This window comes from Physeter macrocephalus, chromosome 17, assembly GCF_002837175.3.
Source record: "Physeter macrocephalus isolate SW-GA chromosome 17, ASM283717v5, whole genome shotgun sequence".
In the NCBI taxonomy this organism is placed as follows: domain Eukaryota; kingdom Metazoa; phylum Chordata; class Mammalia; order Artiodactyla; family Physeteridae; genus Physeter; species Physeter macrocephalus.
In genome coordinates, this window is record NC_041230.1 from 50,771,577 (window position 1) to 50,790,841 (window position 19,265).

Consider the following 19,265-nt stretch of genomic DNA (forward strand, 5'->3'; position numbering starts at 1 on the left):
TGTGAAGGAGTCTTTGGAACTCCCCTTCAGTCATCATCTCCCTTAATCTTCGTTAGATACTCTTATTACAGATGAGGAAATGAATGCCAGAAGCTTAAGTGTGTTGCTAAGTCAATATTCAATGATATTAATATTCAGTTATAAGTCAGTATTCGTATCCAGATCTGCTGATTCCAGACATTAAATTCACTGTCTGAAAAACCCTGAATTAGACAAAGAGCAGAGCAGAGATTGTTGCCCTCCCTGTGGTGTCCCACCCTTATCCTGGACTCACCCCTCAGCATGGCAGCCTCCTCCCTCCAGAGCCTGCCTCAGCACCTCCCTTGACAGCTTGCTGAGTCGGGAAAGCCAAGGAAAGGTAGGATCTTTGGACTGACTCTCCAGTATCCTTGTCCATAGTGGACAATACCGGGCCATGTTCTCCACTGTCTCTCAGAGGGTCTCAGCGGGACTGAGTTCCACAGTAGTTACCTGCCCCTTACTGTGTCCTCTACATGCTTGTCCCCCTGCTCTGCCTCACTTCCCCACTTCCTACTTGTGATTCCTGGCATCACTTTTCAAATAAAAGACTTTCACCCAAGTCCTTCCTCAGGGTCTGCTTTGAGGGGACCACAAGGAGGGAGACTAAGTGACCTTAGGAGGATCAGCTTGTGACAATAGCCTGACCAAGGTTTACAACCTGAGACCTCCCTCTTAGCATTGAAGTGACATTTCATCAAAAGTGCTTGAGGGGACTTCCCTAGCGGTCCAGTGGTTAAGACGTCACCTTCCAACACAGGGGGTGTGGGTTCGATCCCTGGTTGGGGAACTAAGATCCCACATGCCTTGTGGCCAAAAAACCAAAACGTAAAATGAAAGCAGTATTGTAACAAATTCAATAAAGACTTTAAAAATGGTCCCCATCAAAAAAAAAAAAAAATTAAAAAAAAAAAAAAAAGAGCCGAAGCGCTCAAGCTGCACTTTTCCTTCCCAGCCACTTTTACCTGTCTTAACCTTGGGGTGAATGACAACATTCTTGAGCTAGAATGGCCCAGGCAGAGTTCAGTAACATTATTGTGGGTGCAAAGGGAGCCAGGTTGTGGTTTCTGAGCATTGCGTAAGATGCATGCCTTGCTACGTGGCTGCACTCTCAGAATGTTTGGTTCACATGACCTTTAATGTTCTCTGCCAGGGGGATTTTGGCACTGTATGTATTGTATTGCACCAGGAGTCTCTGCAAAATGATGACAAGGAAATGCTATATTTGGGATTTCCTGAGTTTTCCAGTAGAGATTATCGATCTCGTTTGGGAAGGCTTCCTCTTCTCCTTTGTGATCAGATGTCCCTGTGCTTCTGGTAAAGGTTGCAGATTTGTGAATTAGCTCAGCAGATGGAAGGTATATTTTAGAAGTCAAACCAGCTAAAGCTCTTTGATACTGAACATATTCATAGGCAGAATTGCTGCAAAAATTCTCTCAACACGTTTGTGGAACTAGATTTTACCTTTACGTGGCAGAATCAGTTTTGTGACCAAACCATGAAAGAGAAGGAGAAAATGGTCTAAATGTGTTAAGAAAAGTATACAAAATGGCTAGAAGCTGATAAATGGCAGAGCCAGGACTGAGGTCTGCTGATTCCAGACATCCTGCCTAACGAACATAAAACTGGAAGGAAGGCAAGAAAAAGGGCTATGAGGAGACCAAGTGGCCCGTATGGGCATCAAACTCAACATGATGGCATGACCAGGCTTTCTTCCTCTGGCACAAAGAGCTTTTGAGCATTGTTTGATAATATTCCAAAAAGAAAATAATAGAGCCAAGTTTCCCAAATGTTCCATATAAAAACAGGAGATGACTAAAGCATTTTTCCTGTCTTCATAAGTATTTCACGGGTCTGGATCAAAACCCACCACCATGTCTTGCTCGTCTAGAGCTTATTATAGGGGTAGGGATGCTTAGACCTACAAGTATCATGTCTCCTTGGCTAGATGCAGATCCTTTCACAGCATTATGGGAGCCTGCCCTTCCATTTTATAAAATAGTTTCTGAACTGTCTTTTTTTCCAACATTTTATTATGAACATTTTCAAAATAAAGTTGAAAGAAGCTCGTACTGAACAACCATACTCATAGCCTAGGTTCTACAATGAACATTTTACTTGTTTTATCATATATATATATATATATATATATATATATATATGTGTGTGTGTGTGTGTGTGTGTGGTGAGGTAGAGGCCATTTTTCCCATATGAATATCTAATTGACCATTTTTTGAAAATACCATCTTTTCCTCCACTGCACTGTAGTGTGTTACCTTTGTCATAAAACGTGTGTCTGTGAATGCATAGCTGTTTCTGGAGTTTGTTTTCTATTCCACTGGTTGATTTGTCTGTTCTTGTACCAATACCACACCATCTTAATTATTAATAGCTTTATAAAAAATCTTGATATCTGGTAATAAAAGTCCTGCAGCTTTGATATTCTTCAATATTACCTTGTCAATTTTTGGCCCTTTGCATTTCCTTATAAATTTTAATATCAGCTTGTCAGTTTTCACTTAAAAAAAACAAAAAACAACCCCTGGGATTCTGACTGGGATTACATATGTCTCTCCATTTATTATGGCTTTACCTTCTCTCAATAATATTTTGCAGTTTTCATGTGAGGATCTTGCACATCTACTGCTGGATTTTTTGCCCTGGGTATTTGATGTTTATTGATGCTATTTTAAATTATTTCAGCTTTTTCAGTCTTTTACTGGTTTTTTAGCTGCTGATATTTAGCAATTTGATTTTTTTTCTATGTTGATCTTGTATCCAATAACCTCGCTAAAAACACATATTAGTTCTTTTGAATATTCTATAATACATACACAGTCATGTCTTTTACAAACAACCATTTTCTTCTTTTCCAATCCTTTTGCTTTTTACTTCTTTTTCATGCTTTATTGCACTGCTAGAACTTTCAGTGCTAAATAGAAATGGTGATAGTGGGCATCCTTATCTTTTTCCAACCTCAGAAAGAAAAGTATTGATATTTTTGTAGATAACTCTATCAGATTAAGGAAGTTCCTTTCTATTGCTAGTCTAAGTGTTTTGTTTTCCATGAATGGGTGTTGGATTTTTCCGTTGAGTTTTCCAAATACTTTTGTCCTTTTATTTTTTATTTTTGTCTTAACAATTATATTGGTAAAATTCTAAACGTGTTTATTATTTCCTCCGAATCCTTGCCTATAGAGTTTAGTTCCTTTTATTTTAGTCATCTTGGCTCATCATAAACTACTAAAAAGATCTGGGCGTCTAAACCAGGATGATTTAGAGAATCTTACTTGGCTGGTACAGGGTCTTGAGAGGTGCTACTGATTAGTTCCCTTCCAGGTTTAATTTGGGTCATTAACAGGGTGAGCTCTCCACCTTGCCACTTGCCCAGTCTCTCAACCACAGTGCTGGAGCCAGCCTCTGCCGTGGGGACCCTCATGGTCCTGTTTCTGCCCTTGCTTTTTTCTTCATTCTTTGTTGTTGTTGTTCCTTTGTTATTTACGTATTTATTTATTTGGCTGCGCCAGGTCTTAGTTGCAGCATGCATGTGGGATCTAGTTCCCTGACCAGGGATCGAACCCAGGCCCCCTACATTGGGAGTGTGGAGACTTAACCACTGGACCACCGGGGAAGCCCCTCTTTGTTGTTTTGAGTTGGGGGGCCTCCAGGGCACCTAGTTCCTGCCACTGTCCAGAGCAGGAGCCTCCTGGGCACCCTCGGTCCTGTCCTCGGTGGGCTTCTGCCCCACCATTCTGTGAAATAGTTCTGGAGGTCTGCACAGACACCCCTCCGCCTCATCTGCACGGACCCCCAGCAGCCGAGCACAACTGACCCTCCCTCCTTTGCGCGTCAGGTTCTTCCCCTGATTCTGTGACATCACCTGCTCGTGGTCCTCCTCCACACCACCAGCAGCTCCTGTCACTCTTCTTCGCTGGGCCATCCTCTTCTTCCAACGCGCTGAATGTCAGCCTGACATCCTTGAACCTTTTCTCTAACCACCGTCATCCTGACTATCCTGACTGCCGAGGTGACCTTATTCTGTCCGACGGCTGCCGGATTTGTGGTTCCAAACCTGACTTCTCCCTAAACTCCAGACTGTAAATACAATTGCCTGCATGGCATCTGGGCATAGATACCTAACAGGCAGCTCAGCTTAACATGTATAGGATGGAACTCTGGACTCCATTCCTTCCCCAGGCCTGCCCTTCTGAGAAAACAGTGACACATCAACCATATATATATATATATATATATATATATATATGTGTGTGTGTATGTGTGTGTGTGTGTGTATGTATATATATATATAACATACACAAATCCATCCCTCTATATTTTAATCCATCGCATTTTCTTTGCATTTCAAAGTAAGTGACAAATACGTAATACACCACCCCCCAAGTACTTCTGCACGCATATTATTAATTAGAGTTCAACATTTGTTTATGGTTCTTATTTTCCTTTCGAAGTAAATTTCATATAATATGATACATCCACAAATCTTATGTATACCGTTTGTGTTCTGACAAATGCAACCCAAATGTGCAACCCGAATCCCCATCAGGACAGAAACCGTCTCCATCACCGCAGCAAGTTCCCTTAGGGCCCTTCCTAGTCACTGCCTGCCTCCGCCCCCTACCCCCAACTCCAGAGGCTACTACTGTGCTGATTTTTCCCACCATAGATTTCTTGTGTCTGTTGTAGAATTCAGTGTACATGAAATCAGACAGTATGCACGTATTTTTTATTTGACTTCTCTCACTCAGCATAAGGTTTTAGAGCTTCACCCATGTTGTTGCATGTATCAGTAGTTCATTCTTCTTTTTTACTGAGTAGTACTTCATTGCCTAGATTGAGCACATTTTTTAGTCCACCCTCCTTATTGATGGGTGCCTGGGTTGATTCCAGCTCTTGGCAACCATGAATAAACCACCATAAACAATCATTCACCTACAAATCTGTGTATGGACATATGTTTTCATTTCTCTTGAGTAAACACCTAGGAATAAAATTGCTGCATCCTGGGGTAGATTCATACTGGATATTATAAGAAGCAGCCAGTCCTTTCTCCAAAGTGGTTGTTCCACTCCCCATCTATGCATGAGAGTGGCAGTTATTGCACATTTTTACACACATTTGGTTTTGCTGATCTTTTTTTTTTTTTTTTTTTTTTGTGGTATGCGGGCCTGCCTCTGTTGTGGCCTCTCCCGTTGCGGAGCACAGGCTCTGGACGCGCAGGCCCAGCGGCCATGGCTCACGGGCCCAGCCGCTCCGCGGCACGTGGGATCCTCCCGGACCGGGGCGCGAACCTGGTTCCCCTGCATCGGCAGGCGGACGCGCAACCACTGCGCCACCAGGGAAGCCCCTGATCTTTTTAATCTTAGCTATTTTTGTACGTATGTAGTGGCATCTCATTGCGGAATTAATTTGTGTTACCCTAATGACTTGTGCTCATTGGTCACTTATACATCTCCCACTGTGAAGGATCTTTTCACATATTTTACCCGTTTTTTATTTTATTTTTTTGTCTTTTTATCATTGATTTATAGGAGTTCTTTACATATCCTGGGTTCCAGTCCCTTGTCAGATATATTTATATTTTACAAGTATTTTACCCCAGTCTGGGGATTGACAGTTCATTTTCTTAATGATGTTTTTTGATGGGAAAAAGTTCTTAATGTTAATTCAGTCTAATTTTAATGTTTTTCTTTTTGGGTATGGCCTTCTGTGTCTAGTCTAAGAAATCTATGCCTACACCCATAGTAGAGAAGATATTCTTTTGTTTTCTTCCAAAATCTGTACAGCTTTGACTTTTACATTTAGGTCTATGACTCTTTTAGACTTCAATTTTATGAATGAAGTAGAGGTCATGTGTGTGGATTTCTGGCTGCTGTAAAGCTTTTCTTTTCATCTTGGGTCTTCAGCAGTTTGACTATGATGGGCCTACTACGTAGTTCTCCTTGTATTTACCCTTCTTCGGATTTGATTCTGTGATTTTATTGTATCACCGTATCTGAGAAATCTTCAGCCACTATTTCTTCAAACATTCTTTTGCCCCAGTCTCTGGGACATAAGTTGCCCAAGTTAGACCTTTTGATATTGTCCCACGTGTCCCTCAAAAGATCTGTTTGTGCCTTTTCTTTCTTGCTATTTGTTTGCAGTATTGAAGGATTTCTATTGATTTGTCTTCAGGTTGAGTGACTTTTTTTCATCTTCACTTTGCTGTTAAGACCAACCAGTGAATATTTTACTTCGTACATTTTATTTTTCAGTTCTAGAATTCCCATTTGGTTCATTTTTATTGTTTCCGTTTCTCTGCTGAGATTTCCTATCATTTCATCATATTTTCTTTTAGATACTTGATCATAATTATAGTAGCTGCTTTCAAACCATTGACTGATGATTCCAAAATCTGCGTGGCCCCTGGAGTTAGTATCCATCGATTGCCTTTATTTATGAGAATGGGTTATATTTTCTCTGCTGTTTTCTTTTTAGTGTCAATCAGAAATTGGTTTGTACCCTGGACATTGTAAAAGATACGATATAGAGACTCCGGATTCTGTTCTGTTCCCCCGAAAGAGCATTTTGTTTGTTTGTTCTGTTGTGTTTTTAGCTTAGCTAAACACAAGCTTGCATACTCTATCTTCCATGCAGTGAGGGGAAGCTCAGGCACTGGTGGTTGGAGAATGCCCATCTATGCATGGTTCAAGGGCCACATCAGCAGAGTTTTGGGCAGACTTCATACACAGAAGTTGGGGGTCTCTGCCTCTGAGTCTCTCCTGTCTGGGTTTTCCCCGTTTACTGTCCAACGTCCAGGCTGTTGTCCTGAACCTTTTTCTGTATCCTATAAGCCACTGACACTGGGTTTTCCGTGAGACTTTTAGCTGTCCACCTGACATTGAATGGTCCTACCTGCAGACTGAGAGCCGTGAAAATGGGAAACTCACCCAGTACCGTTTTCTTCTTCCAACTGTTCACTTCCCTTCAGTTTCTTCCTGCGTTAGTTCACTCTCCAGGCCTCCCAGGTAGTTAGTTATTATATGGTGTCAAGAGTTTCTGGCTGTTATCTACCAGGGGGTTCATCAAGTGAGGCTGCTCAGCTACCCCTGAAGTGGAATCCTCTGCACTACAGTTTTCAGTGGCTTCCGAGCATTCCCTCGTAAGGATGCACCATCGTTTATTTACCTTATGTTGATGGTTATTCATATTATTTTCCCTACTTGCTGTTAGGATAACTTTTCTCTGACATAAAATCAAGCTCACTCTGATGCATACTTGATTTGGAACTGAAGCAAGGGACAACATCCCTGAGGTAAAGTCCCGTGTGTAAAATGGGGTGATAGTAATCGTAGCAACCACACATGTGCTTTAATGAGACTGAAATGAGGGTAATACTCCCACCAAATGCAAGTAGTAATATAATGGAACAGCATATTTAAAATGCCTAGTACAACTCTGGCATGTGATCGCCTCACATCAGACGCTAGTCTCCTCTTTCTCTTGGCCTTGTTGTCATTATCCTTGTTATTAAATTTTTGCTCTCGCTCATAATTATACAAATAAAAGATCGGAGAATGCATCACGTGTAAGCAAATGTGTTTCTTCCTTTTTTATAAGTAAATATATCATGAGGGTTTTCTTGCGTCAGTCAAGTTGCTTTTGAGAATGTGATTTTAGTGGCTGCATAATAGTCTACTAAAAAATGTCATTCTTTATTTGGATGATCCATGGTTTCTGGAAAAAATAATCAAAGTTACATATGTATATTATGTGAATTCCTCTAGGGGAAGAAAATCCTTCAAAACAACCTTATTTCTAATGGTAGCCTAGTACTTACGAAATAATGTCAACCAGCTACAGTTAAGTAGCAAATTTCAGAAGCTAGGATGATCATTAAAAGTACTTTCATATTTGGACTAAGAAAAATGACATATCTGCCTCATCCCTTTTTAGGGAAATGGAAGTGCTTTGTCAGCTTTATTTCATTAAGATCCCCACAGCAGTCCTGTGGCCTGGGTGAAGGTCAGGGAGGCTCTGACTTGTGCAGATGGAGTGTCAAGTGTCATGATGATGAAGTGCCCTCTCCAGGATCATCCACAGTGGGCAAGAGCCCTTTATCTCGTTCCCCAGGTTTCCCTACTCGAGAGATGGCTCAGGGTAGCCGTGAGTCTCAGGCTGGGGTTGACAGCCAGCTGTCCTGATTAGCTGAGTCTAGAAATCCAAACCCAGGAGAACCGGAATGCCCGTGTGTGAAAAGCATGGAGGGGACATCCGGTTCCTCTCCCGCTTGTGCTCATTCCGGACATCTATTGAATGGGTAAATGAATATGGGAGAGGGATTTCAACCACACCTCCTCCTCCCGCATCCAGCTATTCAGCTAAATGTTTTGCACGCGCTGTGAGTGTCTAATGCAATTCTCGTGACGAACCTGTAGGATATATTCTATTACTAGCCCCATTTTAAAGGTGAGAAAACTAAGATTCAGAGAGTAACCAGCCCCAGTGTCCACAGCTAACACATACTTGCAAAGAATCTTGCACTATTGATATCAAAGAAGTCTGCTTGTGTCTTGCACAGTCTTGAGTAGTGAAAAGTCTGTTTCTCAAAATATAGAAGAAGCAGTGAGGAGAACTTTATTATAACCCCCAAGGAAGATTATCAAGTGAATGGCAAGGGAAGCTTGGCAGAAAGTGGGTTATTTTGCAGTCCCTGTTAGTAAAGAGGAAGATTATCAAGTGAATGGCAAGGGAAGCTTGGCAGAAAGTGGGTTATTTTGCAGTCCCTATTAGTAAAGAAGTCTTTTAATTTTAAGAAAGTAGATTCGAAACAATCTGATTTCTTTAAGTGGTATTTATTGAGCACTTACTATGTATCAGCCACAGTGGCAGACCCAGAGGTTACATTGGTAAGTGAAACAGATGTGGTATATATTTCATGAACCTAATAGTATAGGGATGCAGACAGGCACTGAACAAGGGATTACAACTGTGCTAACAGGGGAGTTGCAGGACGCTTGGGACGTGTATCAGGGACACCCACCTAGACCGAGGATCGTATTTCTAGAGTGTAAAGACAAGGGCGTGAACATGTTTTTAAATAAACAGAGTACTAGCTAATACTGGAGATGAAACTTTTCCAAATTCATAAAGATCTCACTAAGTTGGAGCAATGGACTGGAAACCATGAAGATGAAATGCCCGCTCTAGAATTAGGATATACAAGCAAGTACAGAATCAGGAGGTTTGGCATGAGAACAGCTTACGTCGGAAAGACCAGAAAATGTTCCTCCACTGTGGGGTCAATATTAATTAGCAATGCACTTGATGCTGCCGTTTTAACAGCAGTAATGAATTCACACATTTGTTTTACAAGGCACGCAAAGGAAAAAACTATGTTTTATATCTGTTCCCAGATGGAATGTTTTGAATGGTGTCTTCCCTTTCCACAGACTTCTTTGGTAAGATGGTTTATTTTTTTGTGGGAAAATAATAAGTTTGGGAGCAATTAACTTGATCCTTAATAAGAATGATTCAAAACCACAATAGAAGCTGATATGCTTTCATGCTCTCTAAATCGCTTCACTAAATATATAGTAATTGGATATTTATAAGAATTCAGGCTCGCCCATAACTAAAGTGGAAATGATAATGGTTTGGTATGGATACGCAGTTTTAAATACAGTATCTTACTTGATTCTCAGAATACCCTTAAGGGAAACTCCCGACGGGTGTTTTTATGTGTACTCGCTGTGTGTCTCGCCTGTTTGAATGAAGCATTAGGACAATTTACATAACTTCACACTGAACAGGATAAACAAGGATGTGATGAAATTAGAAAGGATAGTAAGACTAGGAAAGCTAGAAGGAAGACAAGATAAGGGCACTCAGTTTTCAACTGTGCAGCCCTAACACGCTCGCTGGAGGAGGAATAACTTCACTGTCCCCATGTTGTGGATGTGAAAATTGAGATTTGGAGAAATTCCTGACATGCCCAGTGTCATAGAACCTGTGAGTAACAGATCCCAAAACACATCAGCTCCACCGAAATTCTGTTTCTGTCTCTACTACTCTGTGCCGCCTTCCAATAATATGAAAAATTGGTATTGGAAAAGATGCCAACTCAAAGAGAAACTCAGCAGAACTATAGTTGGAAACTTCTTTTCAATATGTACCTCAAGCTGTGAATTGACGAGAATTCCACTCCCCCAATGCTTAGAACTTTTTAAATCTTAGCAGCTCACTGGTTGTTTAACATGCCTTATATTAATCATCTGATCAGAAGCTAAATATAATGAAGGGCATCAGGCTATTATAACACCCTTCTGCCTATCCCAAGTTATGTTTTATTAAGTTGAGTGCTCAATATTAAATCATCAAAAAGACGGCTCCAGGTAAGTCTCACCATCTCATCAATAATACTTTACCAACTGTGGCTCTTTGGAGACCTGAAATTTACAGTGAGTTTAGCACACTGCTGCAGACCCATCATAATTTTTATCATGCTTTGTGGCTGCACTGACTTCCAGAAGAGGCCGTCCTAAAAGCCTACTGGGACCCAAATCAATTGTCAGATGTAAATTCAGGTGCCATAGGTAGCATTTTTCACACCCAACAAATTGTCTCCGGTTTTGAACTAATGATCACATAAACAAAAGATTGGAGCCAATTGATTGCATTATCAGCGGGTGGCAATTTATGTGGCTGGGGCAGGTTTAGCAAGGGCTAGCCAGGGAGAGGATTTGTGACTTTGAAAGTGTTTGTTTTGATATGGAATATCAGGAGTTTTTGTTTGCTTCTTCCTGCCTTTTTCACTTTCACGTTTCTCCACAACTACTCACTTTCCCTTTGGGGTTCAGGTGCTCTGGGTAGAACGACCATGTGAACCCTCTTCTTTGAGCGTGTTTGTGGAGGCGAACCCATGACTCTCCTTCAGAAAACAGTGTGCTTTCAACTTTAAAGATGGTGGGAAAACGTATTTATTTATTCCATAAATACTGAGCAGGTATCAAGGATGCATTTGGCTGCAAGAGTTCAGACTCTTCCATAATTAAAGTGGAAATGATATATGGTTGGTATGGATACACAGCTTTAAATATAGAACCTTACTTGAGTCTCAAAATACCATCCAACCAGCCTGATTAAGAATAGCTTTTAAGGGGCTTCCCTCGTGGCACAGTGGCTAAGAATCTACCTGCTAATGCCGGGGACGGCTTTGAGCCGTCGTCCGGGAGATCCCACATGCCGTGGAGCAACTAAGCCCGTGCGCCACAACTACTGAGCCTGCGCTCTAGAGCCCGCGAGCCACAACTACTGAGCCCATGTGCCACAACTAAGACCACGTGCCACAACTACTGAAGCGCACGCACCTAGAGCCCGTGCTCCACACCAAGAGAAGCCCCCGCTGCTATGAGAAGCCCACGCACCGCAACGAAGAGTAGCCCCCGCTCGCCGCAACTAGAGAAAGCCCGCGTGCAGCAACAAAGACCCAACGCAGCCAAAAATTAATTAATTAATTAAATGATTTTTTTTTAAAAAGAATAGCTTTTAAGTAGGGGTGCTTTTTCTTATTTAACATGAAGTCCCAGGATAGATGATTGTTCGGGTTGATTCAGCTGCTCAACAGTGCCATGAGAAAGCCAGTTTATTCCTCCATTTCATCCCACCACCCTTAATTGGCCGGCTTTAACCCTCATACTTGTCCCCACATGGTTGCAAGATGGCTGATGTGTTGTTCGGCTGTTGTGAGAAGGGTGAGCCAGCCATATTTGGGGAAACTTGGATTTATTTTCTTACTTGCAGGACTTCTCAGAGCCTTCAGTATGTTCATAGACATTAAGACCCTTGATGAGGGATAGTTATTATATTCAGCATTTTGCCAGAGTGAACATAGAGGTCTTCATTTTTTTCTTTGGAATACCTATTCAGAAATATTCTGAGCGGCACTGTGAAATGCTGCATTATTTCCAGTTCACACCCTTTATGAGGAGAGTTAAACACATTTGTCTGAAGTCAGCACAGGCTCCTACACCTAAGGCAGGTGTCTAACTGCTCTGATTGAGAACACATCAAGGCACCAGGGTCTCGGAAGGTGTCCCACGATGGGGAGATGGTGGCCCAAGTGCAAAATGATTAATAAAATAATTAATAGCAACTCAGATAGCAAGGCACTGATCTCTTTAAATTCACATCAGGTTCAAGACACAAGTAAAAAAAAAGGGTTTTCTTGGATGTCACCTCGAGCCTGCAAGACAGCCTCATTTCCCCAAGAAAACTCAGTAAACCCTGAGCCTGGACAATACGGTGTTAGTGACTAAGAGCTACAGTGTTCAAATCCTAGCTCTGCCATTTATAAGCTGTATGATCCTGGGTAAGATACTCGGAGCCTTGGTTTCCCAGTCTGTAAAACGGGGATAGTTCCTGCCTGCTGGCGCTGTAATGAATACTCCATGAGATAATGGTTGTAAAGAGCTCACTGCAAGAGAAGGGAGCCATTTTCAGCCCAGAGCCTTATTAAGAGCTGATCTGAGCTGAATCCCTACCTTTTTAAGTCTAAATTGGGTTCTCCATTCCTCAAGGTCTTGTATAACTTTAACTTCTAATTTTCGAAGCAAGATATTTTGACACTGCTGTTTTGACCTTGGCATTTGGACCATGCTTTGAACTCAGGTGTATGTCTTTGCTTTACCGATGTTCTTTACTCCAAGAAATAGATACAGACCGCCAGTCTTGAATCCAATTAATATATTGCTGCTAGAGATAATACACACAAAATCAAAAAGGCAGTGGCTCAAACTGCAAATGTAAAATTTTTTGTAGAAGAAAAATTGGCTGAAGGATCAAATATTGTTGGCATCATGGAAAACCACAAAAAATGTCCTGTGAAAAATTAGACTTGGCCAGAGAATGAGAACAAAACAAAGTGACACTGGCCAGAACTACACAGAGGAAATTTTATTTTATTATTAACTAGAAATTGATGTAAGAATCAAAGCTTCTTTTCAAAAATACAGAACTGCAAAATTGGACTTGGTAGAATAAAGCCACAAAGCAGAACCCACAAATCAGAAGTTGCCACTGGAAAATTTTAATTTAGCAAAAACCAATCAATGAATCACATATTTGGCATAAAATTTATAGACAATGCAATTCATCCTGATGAAAATAATTTCATCATTAAAATTGAATTATTTTTAAATTTGAAATTATGCTGTGTAGAAAACTGAACAGTGACTTAATTTGATTTAATAGCGTTTTCTTGAGAAATATTACTGGACGAAAATTGTTGGTAGAATTCTGATTCATTTCAACTGCTTTGAAATATGTATTAAAAGCTAGCAAGGTCAATATAATGAGATTAAAATATTCTTCACTAATTGTAAGTATAATGGTACCCACAGCCAATTAACATCATTTGTTAATGTTCCTATGTATTCATTGAATTTCTAAACCTAAAAACATTTTCTTCAAATACTTAAGTCCATTTACTATTGAATACAAGATAGGTACTAATTGAAAATGGTCTTCTCTATACAGTGAGAGATGCTTAGCAGGATGATTTCATAGTGTTAATAACGAGAGAAGCAGGGGGAAGAAGGGGTGTGGTATCACCTTTATTGAACACTTGCTATGGGACAGGCCCCGGGATTGGGAAGGGCTTCGACGATGGATAGCTGCCAGCTCGTGCACGCACTTGGGTATCATAGAAGTATTTAGGAAGTACCTCCTGTTCTGACTTTGCCTTAACTCAGATGTGCGCTCCCCTTTTGGCTCATGACAGCAAGACTCTTCGAAATTACTGCGTCTTTAGCTTGTGCGGACACACGGCACAAGAGTCATTCTCACTGACTCTGATGTTATTTTCTTATGCTGAGGGTGCCTTGTGGAGTTTCATGGGTTTTGTGCTTCCCTGCTGCCTGTTAGGCTTATAACTCACAGAGCTATAACTTTAAATGTCAGGATTGTCGCTGTAACAATGGAGCAAAAAGCAGGCTGTTGACATTCTTTGGACACAATTTGCAATACTCTTTTTTTTTTTTTTCCTTTAACATTTTCATGTTTCCAGGTGACTCTTGCCCGCAGAACCAGGTCATAAGCCCAGAGTTTTAGTGAGATATGTCTGATCTAGAACCAGTAGCCCCCAGTTCCAAAAGCCATTTCTGATACAATATTGTGTAAACTGGTTTCCCTTTCTGAGTCTGGGCCTCTGTCTAATTTTTTTTATTTTATTGAAGTATTTGATTTACAATGTTGTGTTAAGTTCTGCTGTACAGCAAAGTGACTCAGTTATACATATGTATACATTGTCTTTCATGTTCTTTTCGATTATGATTTATCACAGGATATTGAATATAGTTCCCTGTGCTATACAGTAGGACCTTGTTGTTTATCCATCCTATACATAATAGTTTGCATCTCCTGATCCCAAACCCCCAATCCTTCCCTCCCCCAACCCCCCACCCCCTTGGAAACCACAAGTATGTCCTCTGTGAGTCTGTTTTTGTTTCATAGATATGTTTGCTTGTGTCCTATTTTATATTGCACATATAAATGATATCATATGGTATTTGTCTTTCTCTTTCTGACTTCCTTCACTTAGTATAATAATCTCTAGGTCTATCCATGTTTCTGAAAATGGCATTATTTCATTCTTTTTAATGGCTGAGTAATATTCTGTTGTATGTATACATATATGTATATATGTATGTATACATACCACATCTTCTTTATCCGTTCATCTGTCGACGGACATTTAGGTTATTTCCATATCTTGGCTATTGTAAATAGCACTGCTATGAACATAGGGGTGCATGCATCTTTTCAAATTAAACTTTTGTCTGGGTATATGCCCAAGAGTGGGATTGCTGGATCATATGGCAACTCTATTTTAGATTTTTGAGAAACTTCCATGCTGTTTTCCATGGTGGCTACACCAATTTACATTTCCACCAACAGTATAAGAGGGTTCCCTTTTGTCCACACCCTCTCCAGCATTTGTCATTTGTAGGCTTTTTAATGATGGCCATTCTGACGGGTGTGAGGTGGTACCTCATTGTAGTTTTGATTTGCATTTCTCTGATGATTAGCGATGATGAGCATCTTTTCATGGGCCTATTCTGGGCTTCTGTCTTACAAAGTGAAAAGGTACTGTTGTAAGAATAAAGTTTTAAATGCCCTTTAGAGCTTCCCTAAAGAAATTTGGTCTTTTACATGATTCAACATGTTTAAAGCTCTGTATATGTTCTCATCTGATATTTTAAGTTTGTATAGATTGGAAAATACTTCAAGTGAGTAAATAAGCTCTATGGAAAGTTTCTTGCTAGCATTTAGAAGCTGGTGGATAATGATTACTATAATATATGTAGAAGTTTAGAACAGTGCTTAACCAACTGCAGCCCACGTGCCAAACGTGGCCCACTACCTGATCCTACCAGTGGAGTTTCACTGAAACGCAGTCATGCCCATTCATTGATTTATTGCCTATGGCTGCTTTGGTGCCAAGACAGAGTTGAGTAGTTGTAGCAGAAACAGTACGGCCCAGGGGAATTCCCTGGCGGTCCAGTGGTTAGGACTTCACACTCTCACTGCCGAGGGCCCGGGTTCAATCCCTGGTAGGGGAACTAAGATCCCCCAAGCCGCGAGGCGTGGCCAAATAAATAAATAAGTCTAAAAAAAGAAACAATATGGCCCGCAAAGCCTAAAATATTTACTATCTGGTCCTTTACAGACAAAATTTGCTGACACTTAGAGTTTTACAAATGACTTTCCATCTCTATAGATTTAAATCTAAATACACATTTGGTTAACTATCGCGGCAGTCTGAGAGGTGGGTGTCATCCCCCTGGAACAGATGTGTAAACTAAGATGCACAGCTTGTAAATGGCAAAGCCAAGGATTCATCCCAGCCCACTAACACCACATTCCATGTCTGGTCATGAACTCTTAGCCTTTCAGTCCTTCATCAATTTTATTTTACCAAGATGTTTTCCACTGTATAATTAATGTCATGACTATATCATTTAATCATCCGGCAAGCATCTCCTGTGGGGCAGGCGCTGCTCTCTGCACGAGGGCACAGCCGTGGACGCTTCCTGCCATCGTATAGCTTACATTCCAGGTGCTGTGCATATACCTCACGAGTTCCCGGGGTCCTTATCACACTCACCCACTCCGTCACTTTGGCTCACCAAGTGTGATCATGTATGGTGCCAAGTTCGGCCGCTGCAATAGTGAACCACACGGATTGGTTCCCCACACCCCGACCCCTGGAAGTAGGAGAAGAAATTCACAGTCCAGTGGGAAATGGCCTTTAGCGCACACCCTCGATTTCTAGAAAGTGATACAGACCAGAGATATGATGAAATATAGTATGATGGCTTATTTGCATACCTTTCTATCTCATGATTTTGCTCTAAGGGCTACAATTAGGAGATGGGATCTGTGTAAACCGAGTCAAAAGTGTGCGGAAATTATGTAGATCAGTACATCCTAAATTTTGACATGCATACAGGTTTTAATGTGGGGATCTTTTGAAAATTCAGGTTTTGATTCCATGTCTCTGGGGTGTAGTCTAGGGTTCTAACAAGCTCCCAGGTGATGCTCTGAGGTCCTTGCTTTGAGTAGCAAGATACCGGTGAACAGTCCAGGTTCCTCTAAAAATCCCTCAAATTTGATGCTAGAGGCATGCAACAGGGCTGGGTTCTCAGATTTAAAGACCAGGGTTTGAGCAGGCAAGCTCCCGATGAAAACCAAAATCACCCCCTGCAGGCTTGAGACGCTGGTTGCTAGTCATTTACCCCATTCACCAGGTTTCCCTTCTCTCTTGCTAGCTCCCTCTCTTCCTTAATTGTAGCCTCCTCCTTGCCCGCAGCCCATCCCACAGCCTGTTCTGTGGTTCAGACCCCGGAAGCCAAACCCCTGGTGGAGATGCTAATAAGACTTTCTATTTTCTCTGCTCAAGTTCAAGTGAGGAAAGACAGCAGCATTTCCAGTGCAGACTCTTCACTCTCAATAATTCTGTCAGACTGACTCGCACGTCTTCCCAGCCTGTCTGCTCAGACTGCACAAGCTGGTGATTAAAACTTAGAGCAATAATTAGACCCTGTATTTTCAAAGCAGATTTGGTTTCCAGACCAGACTTCAACATTCATTATAATACAGACTAATAAAAACAAATCTGGGAACATTTTTTTTTTTTTTTAATTTTTGTGGTGTGAAATCTGTAACAGTGTTAAAACCATTTTGGGGAAAAAAAAATTCATGATCCCCCAGAAAAATACTCAGTGAACATTCCCTTCTGTTTCCCATCCAAATATATTGCACATATATGCACATAGTATAGACAAAAGTTTGTACTATAATTTTTTCCACTTATTTTATGATGAACATTTTTTATATTGCTCCATGATCTTCTTATTTTTAAAGGCTGCACAATATTTCTTCTAGTTGACAAACCAATATGTTTGTCAACTTAAATAGTTCTCCTTTGTGGAATATTTCAGTGGTCTCCTTTCTTTCGTCTTCCCTCCTTCCTTTCTCCCTCCCTCCCTTCCTCTCCCTTCCTTCCTTCCTTCCTTTTTCCTTCCTTCCTTCCTTCCTGCCTCCCTGCCTCCCTCTCTTTTCTGTGTCTCCCATCTTTGCCTCTTCCTGTCTCCCTACTTCCGCTTTCATCATCTTCTACTATCAGAAAAACAGTGTGCCATGAACATTCAATAACTCTTTACCTTAAGTTGAATTATTTCCTTACGATACATTCTCAGCCAGCAGTAGGAGAAGTTTATTGTTTTTTTTTTCCCCCTTCAGTGTAGTCTGAGAAGCCCAGTGTCCCAATCAGCATGGTGTTGCCATTTCTATGAAAATCTCATAGGGTGACACCCTAAACACATTTTATGTCTACCAGGCCAAATGGGTGGGTCTGACATTAATCCCAGTACCTTATACCTGCGTTGATACCTGGGCTGTTGGAATGAGTCTCGACTGGAAGTTTAGTCAGCTCAAACCAGATCCCCATGCTTACTGCACAAGTACTTTCTAGTCCCACTCTTCCCTCTAAATATACAGTTTAGATATTAGTGCCTCAATACATAAGGTTATCCTGGAGAATAAATCTGTTAGAATATTAGCTTATAGAGGGACATTTTTTTTTCTGTTTGGTTCACTACTGTATCCCCAGCATCTAGAACAGTGCATAGCACATGGTAGGTGTTCAATAGATGTTTGCTTCATGAATCATTAAAAAAAATAAGATCAGAACCAATGTAGCAAAATGAAAGATATCTTTACTCCAAAGAGTTTAAAGCAGTGGTTCTTAAGACTTTGGAGGACAAATGCATTCCTCACATCTGTGTGTTAACAGATAGAATTTTACAAATAATTTTTATAGGTCCAAAGAATCTGGACGTTTTCCCATGGACACCAGGCCATGTTTGCATTAAGAATCCCTGGTGTAGGGCTTCCCTGGTGGCGCAGTGGTTGAGAGTCCGCCTGCCGATGCAGGGGACACGGGTTCGTGACCCGGTCCGGGGGGATCCCACATGCCGCGGAGCGGCTGGGCCCGTGAGCCACGGCCACTGAGCCTGCGCGTCTGGAGCCTGTGCTCCGCAACGGGAGAGGCCACAGCAGTGAGAGGCTCGAGTACCGCCAAAAAAAAAAAAAAAAAAAAAAAGAATCCCTGGTGTAAAAGAACCTCTAAGTTCTAATTCATTTGACATCATCCTACCAAGCAGAACTTTGAAATAGTAGTAATCCATACCAAATGGCTCATTCACTGTTTATTATAGTCTGTCAAGATAGGCAGTATTATTCCTATTTTACAGAAACAAATCCCAGATTCAGAAAGATTCAAAAGACTTATTCAAAGTGACACACTTACTAAATGCAGAGCAGGGACTAGAACCCGGGTCCTCTAATTCAAGTCCAGCCCGGTTTCAGTTAAATGCCTCCATTGACCCTGCATTGATTTGCACAACCTTTGTCTTCTTAGCATTTGATTGATGGCTATTGTTAGTGCAGATAATTTGGGCCTCTTTGTAATGATCAAGACGTTTGTACAAGGCAGGGTCTCAGATGATTAGGACAAGGCAGGTGCTAATGCCATTCTCAGCTTCATCTGGAAATATCTAACTAGAGTTCATTAACTTGTCAACACTAGTTCCTTTTGAGCACCATACTGATATAATAAAATAGTGCAGTCGATAGAAAACTTAAACAGGCTTCATCTGTCTTCTTTTGTTACTCCTTTTTCTTTCTTT

At 41.1% G+C, this 19,265-nt stretch overlaps 1 protein-coding gene across 1 annotated transcript in view; it reads left to right on the forward strand.

The window, feature by feature from the left end:
• Window positions 1-19,265, forward strand: part of CDH13 (cadherin 13) — a 1,052,304-nt gene that overhangs the window by 424,861 nt on the left and 608,178 nt on the right. The gene's annotated exons all lie outside the window — the stretch shown is intronic.